The sequence below is a fragment of the Ceratotherium simum genome, chromosome 30 (genome assembly GCF_057802395.1).
Source record: "Ceratotherium simum simum isolate JZ-2026a chromosome 30, ASM5780239v1, whole genome shotgun sequence".
NCBI lineage: Eukaryota > Metazoa > Chordata > Mammalia > Perissodactyla > Rhinocerotidae > Ceratotherium > Ceratotherium simum.
This window is the reverse complement of record NC_141929.1, coordinates 12,964,731-12,972,747: the sequence shown is the minus strand read 5'-3', so window position 1 is coordinate 12,972,747 and position 8,017 is coordinate 12,964,731. Positions and strand designations below refer to the sequence as shown.

Genomic DNA, 8,017 nt, shown 5'->3' with positions numbered 1-8,017 from the left:
CATCCTGGATACCCATATCTCACTTTATGGTAGATAACATCTACTATATATTTGAAAATGTAGGGATGAAGTTTTTAATGCAAGATTTTATGGTGATGTTGAAATAATTCCTTTAGAGTTTCTGAACCTTCTTACAATAATAATCATCATAATAATGATCACATGTAGAGAATTTACTCTGAATCTGTGTATATTCGAAGTTAACTTGAATATTTTTAAAAAATAAATTTGTTTGTACTAAAGTCTTTGCACATCTATAATATGCTTCACAAAATGCTGATCCTTTACTTGTTAGTTCAGGGAACATTTCAGCTTGCTTCGCCCTGCAGTTGTCTTTCTCCTCTAAATAATCTCTTCTCGCTGTGCCTGTATTAAGAGGCAGAAAGCATGGCTTGCTGGTGGATTCAGATGGAGGCTATATCCCACATTATGCAGCTCTGCCACTCTCCCTGCAACTGAACTAGCTGAAGAAGTTGCTTTTGTGCCACACTATAACCACAACTATGTAGAATAAACGTATTGGTGGAGAAATTTTACTTAACCTTTATGAAGAGTTATTTAAAGCTTTCACAGCCTTGGATTAGTTTAATCACTGAGATTAGTTGATTTACTGTGAAGCCGTTTACAATTATTTGTAATAATTATCAATGGTGTGGTTTGGCTTTGAGAGACATGTTTAGAGTTCTGTTCAAGTTCTTGCCTGAGACATAGAGCTAAAGGATCAAGATTTAGAAGAGTCAGAATTGCTACTTTTTATTCTTTATTTTTAGGAAAGAAGATTTGCATACCTGTGCCTCTGAATTCTCCTCAGGTAAAGGTATTCCTTGACAGCATCTCTGCTCACTTCTTTTTTTTTTTAAAGAGCAAGGTAGAGGACTCGAGTCACATAGTCTTAATTCCTTAAAATTGAGGAAAACATAAAACATAAGGAGGGGAAATATTTCTTAGAGGTAGAGAGAATATCCTTGAAGAGTGAAAGAGTGCTGTTCTGGCTCAATGTGTACTGGAGACATTTTTCTCCTACCCTGTTTTCCCCCTTGTGACTTAACCATTGACCATTTATCAGCTGATGGTGGATTGTAACTCTAGGTCTATTTTATACTACTGCAAGCTATGCAAGGCATTGCAGAACTATAGGTGGTCATTAAAAAAAAAAAGGAGTTAATAGAATTCTATGACTTCCATTGACACATTTTAATGCTCAACCTTCAGTTAATAAGTTTTCCTTAAGGTTGACTCAAATCCTTCTTGCTGGAATAGAAAACAATTGTCACTGGTGTTACCAAACCAGGTTCATTTTGCCTGCTGCATGATTATGCAAATCACCGAGATGACAAGTTTGCAGAAGAGAAAGAGTTTTTATTCATAAAGCAGCCAAGTGAGGAGATAGGAGAAGGAATCTCAAATCCACCTCTCTGAAAAATGGGGATTAGGGGTATTTATGGGATAAGGCGGCAGGGTAGTCTGAAGTGTGGGAATAGATGGTTGGAGGTAAGGAGAAGTGAGGTAATTGATGATCTGCGCAAGCATAGTCAAGCTTCATAGCTCTTCATAGGATGCATGTTCACAAAATGGCAGCATTACCATGATCTGAGGGTGGAGTTTTCAGCTCCTTGATGTCAAAGGATCACCTATTGGTCATCTGAGCAGGCCTGGTTGATGAGTTAGTGGTCTTAACCGGCCTGAACTGGACGAGGAGTTGATTTTCAGTTCCTGAAAAACTTAAGCACCCATTACCATGGTGACCCAAGTGTCAGAGATGTTATCTATATGATGGGTTTTAGTAATGTATTATTTAACCACTTTTGCAAACAGACAACTAACTGAATATAGTTCAAGCAAATTGGCCCCTCGTTTCAGTGATCACACATTAGAGATGTGCCAACCAGCGTATGTATCCTTGACTATATATATGATTTATACATTTTTAGGCTGATAAATCTTCCTTTTTTCAGCCCTCCCTTGCCACTTTCAGAAACTTTTGTTAATCTTTCTCATAAATAACATATTATGCTTAACACTATGACTTTCTTCAAGTTATCCACATAAGACACCAGTTTTTGGGCTGTGAATTAGAAGAGAGTCTGAGTCATGAACTCATTCTTAGCTTGAGTTCTCAAAGCTCCCCAGGTTTTTCCATTATATGTGTCTAAAGCCATTTCTCCTCCTCCTATGTTATATTTGTACAGCATTTTTCTTCCTAAAGGGATTACATTTACATCTGTTTCTATTAAACACCACTCTGCTTATCTTTCCTTTTCTCCAAATTGTCAAGGGTGCTTCTTTCTTCTTAATTTTGTGTCCTAGCCTCATCTCTATGGAGATTTATCTAAGACCTGCACTGAGGAAATGTCTTATTAAAATGTAAATAGATTCTCAACATTCCAAATGCATTCAAATCATCTAAATTTGGCTATTTATTTGTTGGGTTCATGTTTCTATTTCTAAAAAAAGTATTTGAAAATCAAAGACAGCAACTTTAATTAAATTGGGTTATTGCATGGTGGGGGGGACAAGACTTTTGGAAGTTTATGTATAATTGTTCTTATGGGACAGTTCTCTGTGCAGTAAAATCAACAATTCACTTTATATTCCTTTTCTTACATTTTAGGGAAAAGACCCTCTCATATTTGTTTGAGAATAAAAATGTTTTAAAGTATTCATACCTGCTTGACAGAGCACTTGGTCCTTTCTCACTGCGTTAAAGGACTCTAAATCCTGTTTTGACACATGCAGAATAGAAGCGTGTCTCCTCTCCCCACTCTACTCTTGTGATGCAGTGTCTTTTATTAATAGGAATAAAATTCTGGAAATGGAAAATTGAGACTTGGCTCAAATTACTTCAGAAATATGGCTAGTGAAAGTCCAGTATTTGGTTCATATGACAATTTTCGGGTAGCACAAACAAAATCAAATGATATGACTCAAAACACAGTAAGCTTTAATTAATTGACACCTACAGAAATAATTTGGGGACAAAAAGGCTATACAATGGAAAAGTGTTAGTATAGTGATGACTGCATATAGCAAAAGTTTTATGGGAACTATTTTTATAGCTATCTTTCCCTCTTTCCAATGCTCTCATCCCTCTTACCTACTGAGCTCATGTCATACTTTACTTGAATCTCCAGGACTTGGCTTCCTCTGCCTTTGGAATCCATAAAGAAGCTGGATAGAGACTCTAGAAAGGGCTGATTGGAACTGAGGATGAGGATGAGGAGGCTGGCAAGCTGTCACTCAAGATAAAATGCAGAGAGTGTTGCAGATTAGAACCAGACTATAGTAGGAGTTAAAAATATGAAGTAATTTACAGATATATGTGTATGTGCACACAATCTCACACACACACCCAGTGAGTAAAGCAGAATATTCCTGAAGAAAATGAGAAATGGAACATTCCAGAAGTCAACAACAATTTGTTCACTCATTTACTTAGTCATTCTTTATTCTTCCAATATTTATATAACCCCTACTCAATGCTCTGCACTAAAGAAGGTATTATGGAAATAAAATGACCAAATATCTTTAAGAAACTAGAGTTAATTTGGAGCAATGTTTCCATTTGTGTAAGATTAAATCATAATGAAAAAGCCAAGGGTTTAATGTCTTTAAAATGCTGCAGTACACTACGGGTCCATGGAAAAAGCCCACTCATTATGGAAGGAGTTTTTCTGTGGGGCTTAGCTTGCCTATAAAACAAAAAAGGCAAACACATGGAGAAAGGCCATGGTGATGGTTCCTCTCAGGACCAGGTCTAGTAAAATTCCCAGAACTGATTCTCCTGAGATCCATCACTAGAGGTATAGGAGAAGGCAGTGAATAATGGAGTAACTTGTATGTTAACTTCCCTCTAGCTGCCAGAGAAATGCAACAAACCAGTTTGTGTTTGATATGTAAAATAAATGATTGAGGACAGTAAAAAGGAAACAAAACATTAAATGGATTTCACTAGCTCACAGAAGATGAATTTCTCAATTCCTGTTTACTAGCTGCATCAGTCTGTTTCTCCAAACTTGCTGCAGCTCTATATAGATTGTTTAAAAGGTCAGCTGCCATGACCCTGATATGACAAAGGGATACACAGGGATGTGCATGTCAGCAGTGCATGAGTGCACATAAAAGGAAAATGTTTGAGCTTTAAAGGTGGAAATACCAAAACAGCGTATTAGAATAAAATGTTTCCACTAGTTCAACATTTGAGAGAGGGTTAGATGGGCTGTTTTCCCAGACCAATGAAAGGAAGGACTTTTTTTATGTGAATGAGATGGTTATAAAATGAATATAATGGTTCTCCCAAATGAGCATCATTTTGAGCATCATGCATTCCATTCACACCAGGGGCACTGATTTATAATTACCCTAATGAAGCCCAGAATTGGGACAAATGGATATTCACATCCCATTTTCTTCTTAAGCACTGAGTATATTGGGCACATACCACCATGACAACTACAGGGTGCAAGTGAGGTTTGTTTATTTCAACTTGCTTGCAATGGATGTGCATTTCTAGGTCGCTGATTCCAGTACAGCAGTGTTCATGGCAAACAGTGCATAAAGGGGGATTTATATGCAGGGCAGCCAGCATAACTGGATGGACTCTGGCTTGGTCTGCTTGGGTGGCTAACTCTAAAGGAAGCCTGGGCATCTCCAGGCTTCCTTACCTTCCTTTTCCTTAGTGCTAACGAAAAATGCACTTGAGTTTAGACTTACTGATATCCAAGTACATTAAGCTAAAACATATACTGAACTGGCAACATGGAAGAAAATCCATTATGAACAGGAAGAGAAGGAGTGACTAAAATGTCTCCTTTAGTTCTGAATTCTGTTTCCTATTTTATTGTGAGGCAGTCCGTTAGCAAAAAAGATAAGATTTACGATTGAGATCTTCCAAGTAATGTTAAGTACCTATCTATCAGAGCATATCATCTATGAGATGCTGTTAGTCGTATTACTAAATTCTAGGAGCATATCTTTACTTATCTTTCTAAGTTGGTTACATTCAGCCATGATGGTATTTAGGTTGTCGACACATGATCTGTAAGAGGATTTAGTTTTCCTTACACTGCAATATGAATTATGAAATGGAAGTCTAACCTTAAAACTAGTACAGGGGAATTTGCAAAAACATCTTAAAACATGAGTGTGGGGAATCTTGAAATATTAGGAAGAATAATTCTCCCGGTGTCAGGAAAAAACATCACAGAAAGAGTAGGGTCATTAGTAGCTGATTTGCTGAGCCAAAGGTAGGCCTTGTGACATGTTTCAAGTGATCCAAAGAGTGATACTTGCTCAAGGGTACAAATGTCTATCTTTGTATTGAACTCTGAAGCCAGTGCTGGAATATAAAATAGACATCATATTCTTTAGTCCTGGAAGGAAAATTAGGTATTTTTAGATGTTGTTGATTCTAGCCTCTATACTGAGTTTCTAAAGAAATCAAGAACCTGAGGGGCTGCTGCCCGCTGTTGCAGGGTCACTCAGGGGAAGTTTATAGCATTGAAACTAGAAGGCTTGGGATTTCCGTTTACTAAAATGAGTCCATTGGAAGACCAGGATTGGGGGATTAGGTGTTTGTTTGTTTGGGGAGGCATTCATTTTTGGACACAGAAAGTTTGAGACGTCAATTTGCAATCCAAGTAGACATGTGAAGTAGACAGCTAGAATTTTGGGCAGAGCTGGGAACTGTCAGTATACACACGGTATTGGAAAGCCATGAGATCTCCAAGGAATGAATGTACATATGGATATAGAAGATGTCCTTGGACAAAGCCTGGTGGCCCTACAGTGTTCAGAGGTCAGGGAGATGGGGGAGAACCATAAAGGAATCTGAAATGAGTGATCAGTGAGGAAGGAGGGAAAACTGGAAAGTGGGGTGAACTGGAAGGCAAGTGAAGAAAGTATTTTGAGGGAATGATCCACTATGTCAAATTTTGCTGTTAAGTCAATGTGGGAAAAAACTAATTAAGATGAGAAAAAGGAAAAAAGAAAGGCTTTACACTTTAATCTTTTGCCAGCTGGGGATGAGGTTCTGTTGCCACTTCTGACTTTACAAATCCTAGAATCTCTGGACTCTCTATTCTTTTATTCGTGCTTACAAATGGAAATTCTTTTCTCATCTAAACTCTCTTGAAGCACTTTATCAGATGCATCCAATAATAAACAACTCATGCTATTAACGTTCTGTTTTCCAATTACTTCCTGTACAGCTCCAATAGGATTAGGTACATGAACTGTCTCAAAAGTGGTCAGACGTGATTATTTACCAAATATTTTGCTACTTCATAATGTGGCTTGTCATCTTCCCATCTTGTAATATAATTTTCCTGACTGCTCATTCTCTGAGTTAATGTTAGACTAAGATTTATATTTTAAGGTTTTTAGTGGTGACCCCTTAAGAACCAAATTAAAAGCTAGGCAATCCCCAAATTCTGATGGCCTAAAAGAGTAAGTATTTATTTTTCACTTACACGAAGTTCATTGCAGATTTGGAAGGCTCCAGGGTAGGTGTCCTCCATGTGTGGCTCAGCCTGGAGCCTTCACAAACCCTGGGGGCAGCGAAGGCTGTGTTGGAAAGATGAGAACCAGCAGTTAAGTTCTTCCACTAGCAAGTTAGACACACCACTCCCAAACCAAAACCAGATGGCCAATTCTAATTTCTAAGACTTGGAGAAGAGGAATAATGTGTCAGAGAACAGCTGTAAACGTGCCTCAGAAACAACTTGTTTTTACTTTATTTATTTATTTTGCTGAGGAAGACTAGCCCTGAGCTAACATCTGTTGCCAATCTTCCTCTTTTTTTTTTTTGCTTGAGAAGATTATCCCTGAGCTAACATCCATGCCAATCTTCCTCTATTTTGTATGTGGATTGCTGCCACAGCATGGCTGGTGAGTGGTGTGTGTCCAAGCCTGGGATCCAAACCCATGAACCCGGGCTGCTGAAGTGGTGTGTGCCGAACTTTAACCACTACGCCATGGGGCCGCCCCCTTTACTTTATTTCCATAACCACAGATCAGTGTAAAGCCGTGTGAATTTGCTTTTATCTTTTTGCATATTATCATGATGATTTTCTTGAAAAAAATGTTTTGCCTTACTTCTGGGTCTGAGACTCTAAAGACAAAATAGCTAGCATGCTATGAATGAGTAAGGTTTTCAGTAAAAGTTCAATAATCCTCTTAGAGGGAATAAATGTACTGTGTTTTTATGGTTTGAACTCTGCCCTAAAGTAATTCATGCCAATTGTTAGCAGAACATAAAAGTAAAACCACATCGGCCCCTCACCCAAACCCCTGGTCTGTTACTGCTGGAATGTCTTTCCAAGGCCTCACTTTGGTGTTTCTACTTTATTTTTCACAAGCTTGCATTGAAACAGCACCTATTTTTAGCTGCCAACTACCTCATTTCTTTTTTATCTTCTAGATATTCTGTCCTCCTTTTTGTTATTCCAACAAAGACCAACTTGTGCTTTCTAGAAGTACCTTAGTTACACTTGATGACACCACAAAACTGCATATCACTCTCGCTGTAAACATATTTATACTTAGTGGATCTAGCATTACCTGAGAATGAGTTATTTTGCCATTAGTGAAATGTTTAAATCCAGGTGTTGGTCAAGGGAGCTCTCTCTTTGCCAGGAACAGAGGAACCGGCAGGAGTGACTAACTCCACTAAAAATCTCTGCATTCCATTTGATTTTCTTCCTACTTGTATATTTGTAGTACAGAGAAGAAAAAATCAACATAGATAAAAGTGACTTTGGTTTGGACAGGTCTACAATTCTATGAAAACAACTAATTTCTCGTATTTTAACTTTTTAATTTACGTGTAGTGATATGTAGTTCACAAGTTGTTTCAGATTTGCTCTCATTTGCATCTCACACGTAACTAGGGAAAATGTACATTATTCCTACTTTACAAACAAATAAATAGAGACTCAAAAAAAAAAAATCTAGACCTGCTAACATTCACACTGCTAGCTATTGACAAAGCTGGAATTAAAACCTGTGTTATCTGGTTTTC

The 8,017-nt window shown here is 37.7% G+C and overlaps 1 long non-coding RNA gene across 1 annotated transcript; it reads right to left on the bottom strand.

Moving 5' to 3' along the window:
* Window positions 1-1,347: 1,347 nt before the first annotated feature.
* LOC147913089 (uncharacterized) lies at window positions 1,348-7,668 on the bottom strand. Its single transcript, XR_015549179.1, has 5 exons — window positions 7,558-7,668; window positions 6,468-6,561; window positions 3,095-3,236; window positions 2,667-2,806; window positions 1,348-1,721 (listed from the first exon to the last, which is right to left on the bottom strand). It is a non-coding gene; the product is annotated as an uncharacterized LOC147913089 (long non-coding RNA).
* Between the last annotated feature and the right edge of the window lie 349 nt (window positions 7,669-8,017).